General features: G+C 44.7%; 1 protein-coding gene across 5 annotated transcripts in view; it reads left to right on the forward strand.

Annotated features, from left to right (window-relative positions):
• CHRM3 (cholinergic receptor muscarinic 3) overlaps window positions 1–17,343 on the forward strand; it is a 3,761,375-nt gene that overhangs the window by 3,490,802 nt on the left and 253,230 nt on the right. For all 5 annotated transcript variants that reach the window (XM_069607974.1, XM_069607972.1, XM_069607973.1 and 2 more), the window contains one exon: window positions 16,257–16,322. The gene's annotated coding sequence lies outside the window, so the exon portion shown is untranslated. The remainder of the gene's footprint in view (window positions 1–16,256; window positions 16,323–17,343) is intronic.

A 17,343-nucleotide genomic window follows, 5' to 3' on the forward strand; every position in this document is an offset into this window, starting at 1 on the left:
TAGTAATTGGTTCTCAGACAACGAAAGCCAGTTGGAGTGCTGAGTATTGGTCAGACTCTCTGGGCCCCTGTCTGGCCCTCAGCACCTCAGAGAAGAGCCTTGGTGTGGAGCTTCTTTCGTCAGGGTCAGGAGAGGCACAGATTACTGCAGTTTGCAACACCAGCTTCGCAAAACTGAAAGAATTTAGGAAAGTTCTTCCTTTACTACCCGCAAACTGTCGGATCAAGGTGGTCCCTTCATCGATCATGGGATTGATGGAATATTGTAATGGGATTTACTTAGGCCAACCGGCTATTCAGATTCAATGCCTGCAGGTTCTCCAAAATTCTGCAGCGCGATTGGCCTTCGATGCCCCTAGACTCGTTTTATCTGCTATTATGCTGCTGCACTGGCTTGCTGTTAAATCTCAAATTGAGTTTAAGATTTTATGCATTAACCATCAAGCATTTCATAATCATAATACGGGTGCTACTGTTGGGGAGAAGTTGGACCCCCACCAGGGCTTCTGGGGGTCAGCTATGGGAGACCCCAACACCTCCCATTTTGCCCAAAGAAATGCAGCAGAGTCCCGAACAGGCAGCAACATGTTCCAAACTGCGTTTATTTCTGGGCAGCAAAAAAAATAAAAACACACAGAGAGCTTCGTGCACAGCGAAAATCCAGGCACCGTCTTCCCCAGGGCTGGCTTGCAAGCCAGCTTTGTAACACACTGCAGGCTGACATCACATGATTGGACCAGCTCCGAGAAACCTATCTCATCCTGCTATTGGCTGCTAAGTGATAGGTTACCTATGTAGCCCTTATAGGAAGCCTGATCATTGGGCATTAGGACTTTTGCATTAGTGGGTTGGATTAGCTGTGCCACCCCCATTACCTAATTCTAAAATTGTTGCAGTATGAATTTTTCCCCATTAGTTTTAGCTGAAACAGGCTTTTCGCCCCTGCGCCCTCAGCGTTCATTGGCCAGAGCTGAGCCATTCTTGTTACAATTATGATGTGTGGGTCTTGCGAAAATGTCTTTCGTTCCCAGGGAAAAAAACACTGGGCTCTGGATGTTCTGTCTGCCAGAGTTCACTGTCGTTCAAAGAAAGGAATATTATCTTACTGTAAGACCTTGGCTGCTGCTGGATTTGTGAGGAGCATTGCTGAAGTCAGCATGAAACCCCACTGCGGCTGGTGTTCAGTGAGACAAATGCACTTGGCTGTAATTTTCCTGAAACATGGCTTTACACTGTGCAATTAGATCAGGTTAGTTCATATAGGCATCTGCAAGCCTTTAAACAGGGATTCTTCTGTTTTGTAGATTCTGGTATTGCTGCATTGGCTAATGTAGCATGTAGGTTGCAATGTTATTCAAGTGTCTTTCAGCATATTTGTCACCCATGGGTGCGCTGGGCCCTGGTTCAAAAGATAAGTGCGCTCCTTATTCATCCGGCTGTTCTTTCTGTTTATGTGCCTGGGGTGAGGGGGCAGGGGTTTGATCTCGATTTTCCCTCTTCAGTCCCCCCTCTGGTCGACTTGTCGACCACACCACCAAGCAACATTCACCTCCTTCCGGTCTGCATATCTTTGTCAATTCTTTGAAGTGTCCATAATTGTTCACATTGTTGTCAATGAACAGTACATGTAGGAGTGTTCTCCTTCTGCATTCCACCACACTAACTTCCCTTCGCACTTCCTCGGATCACAGGGAGTGTCCACCTTTATTACTGCTGGAACACCTTGTCGCGCATTGAAACACTTGTGTATAGGCGCGTTACAAATGCCATATCATATCATATCATAACCATATCGCCCACCGCTATCTTCTCCCTTAGTCCGACTCTCCCTTTCACCATGTTTGTTATTTGCATTCCTATCTCTTCTTCTGCTGTTCTCTCGCATCTTGCAATGTATCTTGATCTTACACAATGATGCTGCGCTCGGTACTAGTGCTTCCGTTATCACCTTCAATCGACCAGCCAGTCATGATGGCATCCATTACTATGGAAACGCTAGCCAGTTCTTGTCTTTCTCTGTTCACATGTGTTTTCTGCAGAACAGTCTTTTGTGTGCTGGTACTTCATCCAATGTCGCTCGAGAAGTAATTCCCCCTTCTTTTCACTCCTCTGTCTGTTTCTCTTCTTCCATTGTTTGTGCTTTTGATTCTTTGTTCAGTCACTTCCTCTTCCTTCCGTTGTTTTCCATCTTGGGGACTGTGTCATTCTTCACATCTTCCTTGGGCATCACCAACAAGGGCATGCTGATGCGCACCAACGAACAGTCTCCTCCCCAATTCGGTGGTAGTTTCTCTTGAGCTTTAGATGCATATGCTCAATAGTAGTCCATAAGCACTGATGTTCCTGCAGTCATCTCCCTACTTTCCTCAACCTTCTTGCATCCAGCATTTTCGTCCACTTCTTTTCACTGTTGTGCTGATAATATTAAGGCTGCTGTCTTCACAGTATATGTCCTTCTTCATTCTCCACCCAAGTCACCATCTTCGCTCTCTTGTCCCACTCTGTTAGGCACTTATCATATTCTTTTTTTCTTTATTTTTTCTTCTCTTTTCTTGGTATTTTCTTTCCTTTTTTAATTTTTATTTTTTTGCAGCTTGCTCACTGGTGTATTTGCTAGTTTTTTCTTCTCTCTCTGGCCACTTGCTACATACAGTTGTTCTTCAATGAGCTGCCAGTAGTTGTTCATCATGGGTAGTGTCTTGATGTACTCTTCTTTCATAGGGGATTGCCTCTTTTCTTTTCTTTTTATATCAATCTTAATGTTGCTGTCTTCACACTTTGAGATACATGGGTGTCGTCCTCTGCTGTAGTAATTTCTGTTGTAATCAATTCTCTCAAGGCATATGTTATTAAAGAGCAGTCAGGACAGCTCTCCCCAGTGGTGTCCCTACCAATTTGTACATGTGTGCATGTTGTTGGTTACTTCTGCTATGTGTGTTATGTGTATGTTTTACTCCCTTTGTGTCTGCCCTTACCTCTCCTTACTTTGGCAGCAGTCTTTTCCTCACCCTCTGACACCATAAGTCTTCCTGCCTGGGTTGGGGAATGTTAGTAGAGGATACAGCGGTAATGCTCACTATTGCATATAATTTTTAAATGACCACCCCCCATTATTTCGTTCATCATTAAGAGTCCCATCATGATAATAAAAGTCCTTATTTGCTTGCCCATACCCACTTACGCTGCTGGGTCCTTGCAGCTGATGAGATGATAAAGTTGCCCGCCTGAAAATCGCAAGAAAGGCATTAATACGTTAGTACTTGTTAGTAACCTCAAGCTCTGCAAACTAAACAATCACTAAGGGCAAAAATGAAAACTCCCCCCGGACACTTCTTGTTGAGGGTTTCTCAATGTGGGTCGGACAGTGTATGCACTGCATTCAAGTTGTGGAAATGTTTGGGCTTTGTATTCAATGTAAGCGAGGAAATATACTTCAGGGAAACATGCTCTAAGGGGTCTGAGTTTTTTGACATAGTGGGCACATTGAGTGGGAACCACTTCAGAATGGTTCAATGAGTAGGTCACAGGGTGACTAATGGGAGATAACATTAAGGAAATTTCCTACACAATTCTAACAGCATACATACACAACAACCTGCATGTGCGAGGAAAAGAGAAAGAGCAAAAAGTGTTACAGCTGTCGGGTGCACAAAATATCATTTAAATCCTTTTTCAGCATGCTATGCACACTGGGGTGTTGGTCCCTATTCTAGCTGCTTGTGTGCGCTGGACCATAGGATGGCCATGTTTCCCTAACTTGAGAGTGTTCGTGCTTGCAGTTCATGAAAATCTGTTGCATTGGCCCTGTTGATCGTTGCTCCCTCATTACCAGGGTGGCCACCGCTTTGTAGGGCTTGACGCCTTACACATCTAACAAAGTCCGTCAGGAGGGCAAAATGTCCCACTCTAGTCCCCAGCCATTCAGTTTTAGTTGTCCATTGTCTTCAGGCCTGCCCTGGGTCCTTTGTATCTGGCGTGAAATGAAAAAGAAGCGCTTGAGAACTGAGAATTTACATATACTTCAATTTCTTGACCTAACCTCTCTGCACTACTCTTGCACTATTCAGTGTCCTAGTGGGAGGAGCCCAGGGTACATTTATGCACCATCCTGTCACCACCTGGTGGGCATTCAGTGGCGATCTGACCGTAAATTGTTACATAATTCGAAATGTACCTGGAAAATGGGTAGACAACCACTATCATATAGCTGTATCCTTAACACATCTGGATCATCTGCACTTTATTTAGGTTAATATACTCATGACACACTTCGATCATATATATGCAATTTAGGTACTAGTGTACAAATGGGCCTTTGAATCTTTATATTTACTGTACTTTTGTTTTAAGCTATTTATAGTGTGTGCCTTTGTCCCTCTCTCTCTATTTCTATATCTCTCTCGTCTTGCATCAAACCTCCTCCCTAACCCAGGTGTCCCTGAGCCTTGGTTAGTATATGAAAAGATTGAGCCTACTGTACAGTTCTGTCTTTGGCTAGTTAGGAGGGCCTGAATACTAAACTATGTATCTCTTTAAAGTCCCTCAGGGACATCATAACTTTCCCTACTCTATTCAGTTGGCTGTGTTCTACTCGGATAGAGGAATGGTGGCTAACAGATAGGCTGTTGGATTCAGTCCTTCCCACATCTTGCTTACACTCAGCTCTCCCTTTCCAACTCTTTCTTCATAGCCCCCTTGTCTCCATCCTCCCTCCAATCTTCTATGCCTCCAATGATTCTGACTCCATCTAGGCCTTGCCTCCACCCTTTGATGTCGCTCCTGCTTCCTGAACTCTATTAGTCTTTCTTCTACACCACTGTCCTTTCCTCCACATCACTACTCCCTCCGCCACATTACCAATCCCTCCCCTCAACTGCTCAAACACCCTCCTTGATGTAAGGAGTGATTATTGAGTGCAGTACCATCCACTCCACAATCACTCCTTACATTAATCTTTCTAACTACACTCACCACAAAACATGCACTCTCACACAGCAGTACCACTTTCACTCAATAACCAATACCTCACCACCTTCACAAATCGCCTCCAAAATCTGCTGCTCCTTATTCCCCTCCTTCTAGTCTCTTAGTCATTCACCTCGTCCTCTGACCTCACCTGGGTAACCCACACTTCCTGTGTCCTGTTGCTCCCTTATCCCCCCCCCTAAGGACTGGTAGTCTGTACCTGCCCAATCAGACTCTGTTTTCTCCACCGAGGGTGGTAATGTGGCTCGTGAAGGTAGTAAAACGGGCCAAACCCCACCCACTTTCATCACACTGGCCCACTCCAGAACGGCCATCGGCCATGGTGGCTCAGGAAGGCCAATATCTCTGTTTGTCATAGAGGGCCCCATTTGGGGTGCCCTGCCAGTAAGTTCCAATTGGGTGAGGATTTTGGTTCCCCCACAAGGCCCTGTGGGTCGTAGAGTAGCCGGTGCTGGCTGTTTCTGACTACCGCTATCACTCGGCTGCACTGCGTGGATGTTTCCACCACTATGTGCAGGTGTTGTAGTTTCATTCCTCTTTCTCTGTTGGTTTCTCTTGGACAGACGCACCTCGTGGGAGACTGATGAACTGCTGGTTTGTGGCCGGTTGAGGGTTTTCTGCTGCTACGTTAGGGTGCTTGACACAGGCTCTCCTTGTGATCGTATTCATCCTACTTTTTGCTATTTAGATTTTTGCAAATTAATTTATACGTCATTTACTTTTAACATAATGTTAACAACACCTATTTGCATTAATAACTTTAGAACAAGTACCAAATACTCCACGAGCTTCTTGAAAAGCAAAGAAAAATTGTTAGCTATGAGTCAATATTGTTTTAAGAAAGTCAGCAGCAAGATGATTAGTGACAGTCTCGGGTGTTATATTGCTTGGGATTGGAAGTCGTATGATGCGACATTGAGAAATAAAGGAATACATTCCTATTGTCAGAAATAATTATTTTGACACAGACCAGAAGGAGGTCGGAGAAGCTTGAAGATATTATCATTGTGCAAGTGGATGAGTGCTGTCTGTATAGCATGTGCTACAAAGCCTTGCAATACATTCCATATAGACCGGAAAAGAGCTGTGGGATATGCATTGCTCTTATTTGCGTTTTGATTAACCAGCAGCGACATTTGATTCCCTAACAAGGAAACATTGAGCCTTTGCTTTCCCATTTCATGCATTGAGATGATGCATAATTAATTTCCATCTTAAGTCTTCAAATGTCAAAAGGAATATCCTTGAGTTATGAAGACAACCAAGAAATTACTCTCCCTCATAAAAGGGGGATTGACTGCTTCTTTCTGTTGGCTCATAGATGTGTATGTTTCTGGGAAAGACGTCAGTAATACATGTGTATTTATAGTCTTTATTCAAAAGGATTTGATTTTTGTATGGGCCATCTCAAGTAGGTGACCGATGTACAAAGAAAGCTGTGCTAACACGATCAGGAGTGGCTGCATTTGCTTGCTCCTGGGTCAGCAATAGTGTTAGAGTGAGCAGATGTTGGAGTAAGGAGTAGTGGAAATGTTGACCTATCCCCCTCAACAGGTGATTTGTTTTCGCCCATTATGAAGCTGTTAGCGTGTGCTTTGGCAGACAGAACTAGATCTAGGGGTCTAACTCAAATCCCGGCTACTAATCCACTGGAGTTATCTGCTCTAAGGACCCTCCAAATGGGGATGGCAAGGGTAGAGGTGCCAGTGTTCAATATCACTTGGACCCAATAGACTTTTATGTTCTACGCATGCAAATTAATTTCAAAGCAATTATTGAAATAGCAGCGCCATTCCTATTTTAAAGAGACATAACTGCCGCAGCTTCACCATCCAGATTCAACCTGAACTTAAGGAACCCAAGAATAGAGGCATGTGTTTTGTTGAAGCTAATAAATACCAGGTTGAATTTCAATTTCTGTTTTCAGATTATGTTGCTGCCCTTCCCCAACATAGCGTATCCCATATCCTAGCAACGGTGAAGTCTGACCTGTTGATTGGTAGTGGCTGTGTATCCCTAAGATCCGGAGCATGCCCGATGTAGGCTTAAGGGACCATGATAGTACCCGATGAATGCACCGCATCATTCTTGTTTCAAGCTGCATTTTCATTTAATAATGTTTACTGTTCAACACTGAAAAGAGTTTTTTAGATATGTGAAAAAAACCTTACGCAGACCGTTTTCTTTTAAATTAATTTCTGAAGACACTGAGTAAGAGGAATTATTCTTTCTTTTAATGCAGTGAAAAAAGAACAATTTGAGTAACTTAACCTATCTCGAATCCGGTCACCACCTCCCTCTCCTGGCCTGACCACTCTCTCCTTTCCTCCCGCCTGGGACTCCTTGGCCCCCTATCCGAGCCGCCCCCAGCACTGCCAGCCTCCTCTGCCGTCTTCAACCTCTGAAGCGAGTGTCAGTCATTGATTTTGCCTCCACCTTCAACCGCCTCAAGCCCCTACTTCTGACTCTCCCTATAACTGTTTCCTTGCTAACCTGCACCTCTCCATCTCTAACACCCTTGACATCCTTGCCCCCGTCATGAGGATCCGCCTAAACCCTGCCTCCAAGAACAACAGCTGGTATGACTCTGATCCAGCATCTCTGAAATGCAAGAGTTGCTGAATGGAAGTGGCAGACCTTGGGTTCATTCTCTGACAAACTGGCCTGCCACTTGCTCCAAAGGCAATATTGCTTCTCTATCTGCTCCAAGAAGCGTGCCCACATCCAAGCCCTGCATCTCTGGAGCCACTAACAACACGGCTGAACTTGGCCGAACTTTTCAAAATCGGCAAGGAACTCGCCAATCCAGCTGCAGTCTCCACCTCTCTCCTTCATTCCCAGGCTCTCAGCACCGCTTTGGCCTCCCATTTCACAGAGAGAGTAAGGACAGCTTGTCCTTACTCTCTTCCAGCCCCATTTCCACTCCAGTACATGCCCTCTGCCTCCCTTGGCTCTCCTCCTCCCACCCCCCTCACTCTCCTCCCTCCTGCCCATAGCACCAGATGAGGTCTCTAAAGTGGTCTGCTCTATGAAGGTCTCCTCCAAACAGGTGCTCCCCTGCTCTTCCATAACCATTAGGAACAACATCCCCTCTCCCACCCCGGCTCTTGCTGACTTCTGTAACCACTCCTTCACCACTGGCTCTTTCCCTCTATCCCTCTTGCTCACCTGATATCCTCCTTCTCTCATCATGTTGAGTGTTATGCTGATGACACAAAGCTTTCCTTCCAACTTCCCTCTAATACCTCCTCTTCCTCCTCTCTGATCCCTGTCTGTCTGTCATTCAGGCATAGAGTGCAGCTAACAATCTCTGTCTTAATTCCAGTAGGATCGAGATCCTTCTCATTGGGGCATCTGCGCCATATTTCCTCCTACCCTCTGGCCACCATCTTTGGGCCCTCTATCCCCTCCATCCTGTGAAGCCGAAAACCTTGAGGTCATCTTAAATTCTGCTCTCTCTTTCACTCCTCACATCATGAATCATACTAAGTGGTCCCACTTCCAGCTCCACCTCCTTAGAGGCATTCTTCCTTCCCACACCTTCCCCCAGAACCTCAATGTCTCCAGAGATCTGGTCCTCTCCAGGCTGGATTACTGCAACAGTTGCTTTCTTAATGTACCTCTTTCCTCCCCATGCCGCCTCTAGCTAATCCAGAATAGGGCTGCAAGACTTATCCTTGGCCTCAAGCCCAAGGGCCGTATCTCTCCAGTCCTAAAATCTCTCCACTGGCTCCCGCTGGCTGCAAGGATCCAATTCAAGACCCTCTGCATAATGCACAAGGCTTTCTGGGGCCTGCGACCACAATAGTGCCACCTTTCCTCCCCAAATAATACCGTACTAGAGCCCTACGTGCCTTTAACTCCACCTCTTTAACTGTCAAACGCTTCTGCAAGCAGAGAATGGGGGGGGCAGGTCTCTCTCCTCGGCTGGCGTCTCCCTTTGGAACAGCCTCCCTGCCCCTCTCAGAATCGAGCCGGGCCTCTTTAAGTTCCAGAAACTGCTACAAATTCTGCTGTTCTCTACCTCTTTCTCTTTTTCCCTTCCCTGTTAATCACCCCACTGCCGCTTTGACCAGTGGCCTGATCCTCATGAATCTCGCAAGATTCCAGGCCTTCTTCCCAGTCAATACCAGCACTCTCCTCCCCACTGCCCTTCGGGCCCCTGTTTGGCAGCTCTGCATCCCACCCTCGGGAGTCGCCTGCACTAGCACTTAGCCTGAGATTCTCCTCCTTGGCTCCCCTTAGCACTTCCACTCCTCTGCCCCTCCCCCTCTCTCCCGCACTTTTCCCCACTGCACTTGCAGGCCTGAATGCCGCAAGGCATAGTATGACCATGGCTGTATTTATCTTTTTTTGTCATTGTTATATTTCCCCTGTCCCCTTCTCATTTAGCCGTGTGGTGCTTTGAAACACAATTCTGCTGTAAAAGGTGCCTAACAAATGCTCAATAAAATAAAGGATAAACAATAATTATGGTGCAAATGAGTAACTTGGGCAAATGGAGAACACCAACACTAAGAAAAAGGATGTAAAGCAAATTGGGGAAATAAAACAAACTGAGGTTTGGCAATCCTCTCAGCGAGCTGTGGCGAGGATGCAATGTAGACAGCAAAAAATTAAACATTACACAAGAAAGATATAGCTTGAAAACCAGCCTATTCCCAAGAATGCATCAATAGAACCTACATCTCGACATAGAATCATGCATGGTTATCAGTGCACTAGAGGGCAGCATATCCTCTGTACACAGGACTGCCTTAAGCACAGAGTGCAGTAGCAGAAAGCCTTGTCTTGTATGGCGTCATCAGTGTGCTGTGTCAGACTCGCCGTCTGGGAAAAAGTATAGAAGGGGACTGCATATCTCTGAGAGCCAGGGGAAGCCACCAGCCACGTGATGCAACCCCTGCAGGTGGTACATGGAGGATCCTCAGAGTCATTTCTCAGGACCCTCACCTTGTCTCTTGCAAGCATCACTTCAAGGCAAGGTTCCTAGAGCTCCCCACCAGGAAACGTGTCTCATGGTAAATGAGGGAAGGGCCCAGTAATTCAGCCAGGTCACCGGATGTATAAGGGCAGAGAATGGCTGACATCGATGTACCAGACACAGGATACTTACAGGTGGCACCAGGCTCCGTTTACAAATCCACTTTGGGTGCTATACCCTGTGACAAGGGCACCGAGGTGGATTTCAGAGCCTGATGAGAAATACATAGCAGTAAGAACAATGACACCAGCACAGCATACGCTGAAAGCCACATATCAGGAGCAATGTACTCACGGCCGGATCTCGCAACAGGAACAAGGAAACACGCTGCTAGCATAACACTAGTGCCTGATCACAAGATAGTGGAGAGCCTTCTTGTACCCTCAGTGGGGCCGAGACATTGGCAGATGAAATCATTAGAGAACTACTACAGGTGAGCATAAGTGGGGAGTCAGGATATGCACCTGGGGAGGAGTTGGACGCATTAGACACCCACCGGTCACCCTATGCTAAACTGGTTGGGAAATGGACCCTCCCACCAGCACTCTAATTGAAACAACTAGTTCCAAAGACAAACTATGAAAAGAGGCAGAAGGACATGTTCGGGGAGTTGGCACGTAATTCCAAACTGTTGCTGTGAGATCAGTGAGGGGGGAAAGAAAGAAATAGATGGTGCCACGCCAAGTAGGCCACACATGTAGGAAGCAGTAACTGTGCATATCATCTGAACGTATTACCGGTGCCAGAAATACCCGCGTTTTCTTGCAAGTGGGTGCCTGATTTACCCTCAACTCTTGGCTGGAAGTAAATCAGTGAACCCCCATTGGCAAACCTGTAGTTTGCAGGTCCAAGAAAATTGCCAGTCACGGAATTACCAGCAATTTTCCCACACCAGCAAGCTTGTAATAACGGCCATTGTCTTTCAATGGATGCTCATGTGCTTTATCCTGGTATATAAACTGCTGCTTGAATACACTAGTTATTGTCTCGATTGTACCTCAAGCCCATTAAATATCTGGTTATATTCCTTTCTCCCTGTTTGTAGAGTTGTAGCAGAGTACCCTGGCATGAGACGGTTTGCAATGCCCACTATATAGGGCAGACCTGGCAGTAAGCTGTTAGGTCCTGTGTCACATCTACAGGTAGTTTCTATGTGTACAGATGCAACATCCTTGATCACCTGGAAGCCTCCTTTGCAGTTCGATGTGTCTGAATGCCCTGTTGGCATTGAGAATGGTGGAAGAATGCAATGGCTTAAGGAAGAGCTTGCTATTGGGAGGGAAACATGGTTATAGTTTTAAGTGCCTTTTTCATACTGTAACTGTGTGTTTCTATATTTCTAGGGTTCGAATTATTTGTGGCTTCTTATTCCCCATCATTCTTGTCACACAGCTCAGTCACTGCTGATGAGGACTTTGGTTGTCTTAATTTCCCGTGAAAATTGGCCTTTTAAGCTCATTTTTACATTTTGTTGCTCAATTCTTTTGTGAAGTGTGGGTATGTGAATGTCATTTGTGTTGCATGTGGCACCTTGATCAGTGTATAGTGTTGGTCGAGTGATGGTTGTTGTGAACTGCAAGGTAGCACACCTATGGATGCTTTAGGAAAATACGAAGCACATTTGTGGAGTTTTGTGTTACAAATATGTGATGTACCTTCAAATGCAATGCATTTGAACGACTTTTCAAAGATACATTTAACCATAAAATCCCGTAACAATGTGTATTCTTTTCATTTCAAAACGTTCTTACATAGATATAACATACCTTTAACTAAAGTGTTTTCACTGTACTTATAGGGCTTTTTAATGATAAATACTATCACAGCAGCAGTGCCACTGCGCATGTTGTTTCATCCTGCCCCAGGTGCCTCGAGCCACCTAATGTGCCCACTGAGCATGACTAGGCCACAGCCAGTGGGCAGTTTGCCCCCTGCTCCTCAAACCCATCCATAGTGGAATCTAGACATACCCTCTGCCACTGACCAGTGGTGCTTTTGCCTGCTTATGGCCTTCAGCCCACCTACAGTGACCACCAGGGTCACCTTGCATGGGGCATGTCCAAAGGTCATGCATGCCCTGGGCACCTCCTCGCAATCCCATGTTCTCACTTGCACTATTTGTGCAAACATATTTTAAAACTAAGCACTAACCAGTGGGTGAGCAGAATATAGTTTCTATAGTAGAGTGGGCAAACTGTAAAGGAAAGGAGAGCTATATCGACACATGCATCTCTGCATCCTAGCACTGAAGACCATGGGAGGGCATCAGTGTCTTTGGGCACCTCCCTGCAGGAATCAGCTGGCATGAGCTGTGCGGCGGCATCGAACTCTAAGGGCAACGGCAACTGTAAGGAGGGACGACTCTCTACAGAGGATGGTGTCCTCCAAATCCTTCTTATTGGAATGTGCTTTAGCACCTTGAAGCATCTTCTCTGTGCTAGATGGAATTATCAGCAAATAGCACAGAGCAAATAACCGGACAGACCAAAGTTAGATAGTAAAATACTGCTTTAATCTCAATGAAAGAAAGCAGGGCGATATGACAGCTATCAAAATAGATGCTCAATGTTCACAAATAATTTAGCATGTACAGAGTTTATATACTTTCACATACGTCATTTATGACATCATCCTACGTGGCACTTTTTGTAAAACCTTTCACCGCGAGGGTTTGGATTAGGGCAACATATCTATTTATAGAATTATATATGGTTTAATATCTCATTGGCTGCCCCTTGTCTGTAGGATACTCCCTGAGCTACTTCTACGAACGTCATATACTGATTATAGCAGAGAATATGTCAGCAGGCTAACAACTGCAACTTTGTGTATGAAAGTGCATGGCAGGCCTTTTGATTGGTTGGCAATGCTATCCAACCTTGGACTTTTGACTCCATAGCAGCACGTGAACAGAACGAAGACTAGGTTTTCAAGCTGTGTCAACTTATTCTTTGTTTTCCCATTTAGTCCATTTCATTTCACCTTAGCCAATGTCTATCGTTTGTAGTTGACCTCGTAGTCTGCTCACTGTTCTGGGACATTCGAGGGAGTGTGAGCACAGCACTATCTCAGCTCAAGCTCTAATGAATATTCTTTGTTTTGAGTTTTTCATCACATGTTAGGAGGCTATGATTTAGTCAATTTCAGCCTCTCAATTACTGCTATTTGATTTTATTAAACAGGGCGTCATTACCGCTTCTAGCCTTTGGAGACTTGCTCACTCCACCTCATATAAGCCTTTGCCTTCGTATTTTCCAACACTTGGCATCTGCAAATGTCCTTGTCTCTCCTAATTCTAACAGAAATATATCTGACGCACATGGTCTGTACATTCGACTACCTTTGTGCCTTGCACCCATCTCTCGAAATAGTCTCCTTGACTTCAGGCCAACGTACGCCCTTATTCTTCACATGAAAACAGCTTCTTCATTAATTCTTCAATTTGCAATATTAGACTCGTATTTTGAAGTAGCTGGCTTTATTCTTTAATACAGACTTTTTTCCATTTTCTTCCAATGGGCGTCCTAAACAATGTGTGCATACACCTCTTTTTAGCAAGCTTCTATATGCTTTTTTTACCATGCGTTACAGCGTATTTACAGTTATTGTTCAGCAAATTACTTCATCTGCTTATTTGCATTTTTAGGTACATGTTTCTCTTTGTGTTTTAGTTACATCATTCTTAAGTATTTTCATATCGTTTCAACATAGGTTTATACACCTTCTTTATGACATCATTCTGTTGTCAAACATTTTCTTAGCATTCATCCATAATTCCCATAGCTGCATTCTGGCACTTTGGCAGTGGGCATCCTTCTTGGTAACTTCCTTCCACTGTCTCAACGTGAGGGTATCTTCTGAATGGCAGTCTGAGTGCATATCGTCTTTCATACAATCAACGCGGTATGAACATGTCGCTTAAACTCGTGCATGGGTTCCCAATTGTAGCTCTTCGTCTGCTACTCCAATAAGACGGTGGTGAGGTGGAAGGGACTAGAGAAGAGGCATACACCTGCTCCTCTACATTGACATCAGAAAGCCTCATCTCATATATAATGTGCATGCACCATCCTGTGCTCCTTCAAGTGTGCGGCCTGCACCTATGTATATGTTCCCTGAAAAAACCTTAGGTGCAGTTAAGTGCAAAACCGTTGAAATTCAGTAGATGTATCAAGTCATGACCAGCTTAACTCAGCGATCTCCAGTTGATGTTCCACATAATGCCATTTTGTATGTCATTGTGAATCCCTTCTCTTTTAATATATATGTGCTCATGGGCTTTGCAACAAGAACACGTCAAGTTAAGCTGGTCGTGGCTTTCCACATCCACTGAATTTCAAGGGTTTTGTTGTGTTAAATCTTCACAACTTAATTGTACCTTAACTAAGGTTTTTTTCAGTGAATTTCAAGGGTTTTGTTATACCATCGTTTTTTACGGACCACTAGCCATGGCCTTCGGCCGTGTCCTCTGTACCTTTTCCCCCAATATGTTTCTTTTGGACCCACTAGGTGTCTACATGTCTTTTGGGCCACTAGCCAGGGCCTCCGTTCCTGGACAGTGAGCAAGGCCCTCAGCTGTGCCCACTGTATGTTTTAAAACACTACCCTTCTTTCCGCTCACTAGCCATGGCCTTTGCCCATGACCCTAGGCCCTGGCCATCGGCCATCAGCCGTGGCCACAGAACCAGGTTTCTTTTGGGCACACTAGCCATGACCAGTGGCGGCAGCCTTTCGCTATCACCCTCTGACATGTTGCCCCCAGTAGGTTTCGTTGGGGCCAACTAGCCATGGCCTTCGTCTGTGTCCGCTTTCCATATTGTACCGTTCAGTTTCTTAAAGTAACCCAGTAGCCATAGACTTCAGCCACACCCATTACCCTGCACGTCACTGTAGTTGTAACATTCCACTTTTTTGTATTAATCCAATTTTTTCAACACTCTCTTTAAAAAATAAAAAGTTTCTTCATAAGCGTGGTTAGTAAAACCCCAATCATAGTAATGTGCTGTAAATAACCCTGATTATTAGGAAAATAACCCTGGTTATTCGTGTGACGCACTTTTATTCCCGATCCCGTGTTCTACTGTAACTCTGGTTATTCCCGCTATAACCTTGATTATGCAAAAATGTTCATGCCCTGAACTTGCTCCCCAGCCCCACAAAGCTCCCCAATTTCACATGGTGTCCTTTTCCCCCCTCCCCACCTCTAGCCTGATACAATTTCATCCCTTTTCCTCCTCCAATTTGCATTTTCTCCACTTTTCGGTTTTCAGCTTACCCCGGTTATACACGTAATAACCCTGGTTCTCTTGCATTGAGCAAAAAAAAAAAAATGGCGGCCTCGCTGATGCATTGTGGGATGCAAATATAGCTATAATTTTGGGAGAAGGTGGCACCCCCCCCCCCTGTCTGCATCAAATATATTAACACCTACTGGATGGAATAACCCCAGATACCCCTGGAAATCGGGTCAAATCTTCCTGCCCAGTTTTGACTTTTTCTCTATGGGGAAATGAATGGTAGTTAGCCGAAAACAGTGTATATTTTGCTTTCTTAATAGCGTTTCCATTTTTTAAAGAATCGTTCCCAATCGACAATCGACTGAGAATTGATGTCTCATATATGGTCCACGCTGGTGGCTGAGAGGGTTCCTTTGGATTTCAGCATCTTTTGACTACATAATGCTTATTCTTAATATAAAGCACAACACGGCAATTGTCTCTTTAACATTCCAATTAATTGTGCTCTCCAATTTTGCAGTGTATTTTAATGGCCACTGCATGAATCTTGGGTGTCTCCTCCAACGTAGCCTGTATTTTGTTAGGAGGTTGCTGTGAAGAATTTTGAGTTGTGGTGGTCTGGGGTACCTCCTTTTCGCCTGCTGATGGTCCTCTCAATGGTTCTCACTAGTGATAAGCTACCGCGAAGATTATTTTCTCTCACATGATGTATTAAATGCTACAATCATGAAGGCAGAACTGTTTCGTTTAGTCGGTAAAATAGCTCAGTGGGTTGAGCTTCGCTGCTGCGGTCTGTGTGTGATCTGCCGGTCCCAGATTTGAATCTCGACAAAGCCAACTCAGCCTTCCATCCTTCTTTAGTCAATAAATAAGTACCAAATTTGGTTGGGTAATCATTGTATGTATATCTGTTGTATCTACAATGTGTTGGTGAAAGCACTACATAAATGAAAAATGTTTTTGAAAAGTGACATAGTATTAATATCAATGATTTGAAACTGTGTTAATACACCTAACCCCTTCCTCAACTCCACTATTTTGTCTTTCCAGCTACCTTCTTGATGCATCCCTGACCGCCCGCATAGCAGGATCACTGCTGCAGTATTCGCAAGACTAGTAAGTAGAATCATGACTGTTTCCTTGATGCATGAATGACCAGTCCAGGTGCTGGCACAACGCAACCTGTTAGCTACATGCGGAAGAAGCATGGAAGGTTCAAATGGCAACAATAGTGATGCCCGCTGTTTTGGCTTGCATGGTATGGTCAAGTCTAATCACTGTAAACAAACGTGTTATCGACATTTGTTCCGGTACTGTCCACGAAAGCACAGTTTGATCCCACAGAACAACGAGGCGGGTACATGGGTGAGGATTTACTCCGTGTATTTGAAGGTGGTAGAATACGAATTGGTGGCCAGTGGTCGAAGTGGGCAGGGGCGGTTGGGAGTGGTGCTCCTGTACTTTTCTTTAATGAAATTTCACGCTTCCTATACTTTTTTTTTTATTTTTTTTAAAAAGACACCGTTCCGGAATGGTTTTGTTTTAAAATAAAAGTATAGAAGGATGTCACTGCGTCGGGGGTCCACTGTTACTTTTTTGTGAGCTGAGAACCCATTCCTGAAACAGTAGATATGTTTGTGTTTTTTGCTTTCACTTTACTGAGGTTTAGAACCTGGGACCTGCTGGTTCAGCTCCAACCTCACATCACAGTGAGCCAGTGTAGAACTGCTGGGTTGCTCTTATTTTTTCAGTGGCCTTCTTGGGACAAAGCCTATGCCTGAGCCTTATCATAGCCCTGCCCCGCCGTAACCAGAATGTTTCTTTTGCATTTAAGCCACTTAATGTGAAAATACTGCAGGCTGTGTGTGCAGTTAATGGTTATGTGGGGAGTGCCTTTAATCTTTAGCATGCCCCTTAAAAGGTGTGAATGCTTGTTGATTAGAAAGTGGAGGGTGCGTGCAGCTGCGTCCTGTAGGGACAATGAATAAAGGTAATTGGCGTTGTTTAAATGTATTTTGCATTTTATTTCACTATGTGTCTTTCATCCATACAAAGTGTTGGGGTGGAATGGGGGAAGGGTGGTATCATATCATATGATATGGCATTTATAACGTGCCTACACACGTGTGTTTCAAGG

Source organism: Ambystoma mexicanum, chromosome 4q (genome assembly GCF_040938575.1).
Source record: "Ambystoma mexicanum isolate Mex_15411 chromosome 4q, UKY_AmexF1_1, whole genome shotgun sequence".
NCBI classification, from domain to species: Eukaryota; Metazoa; Chordata; class Amphibia; order Caudata; family Ambystomatidae; genus Ambystoma; species Ambystoma mexicanum.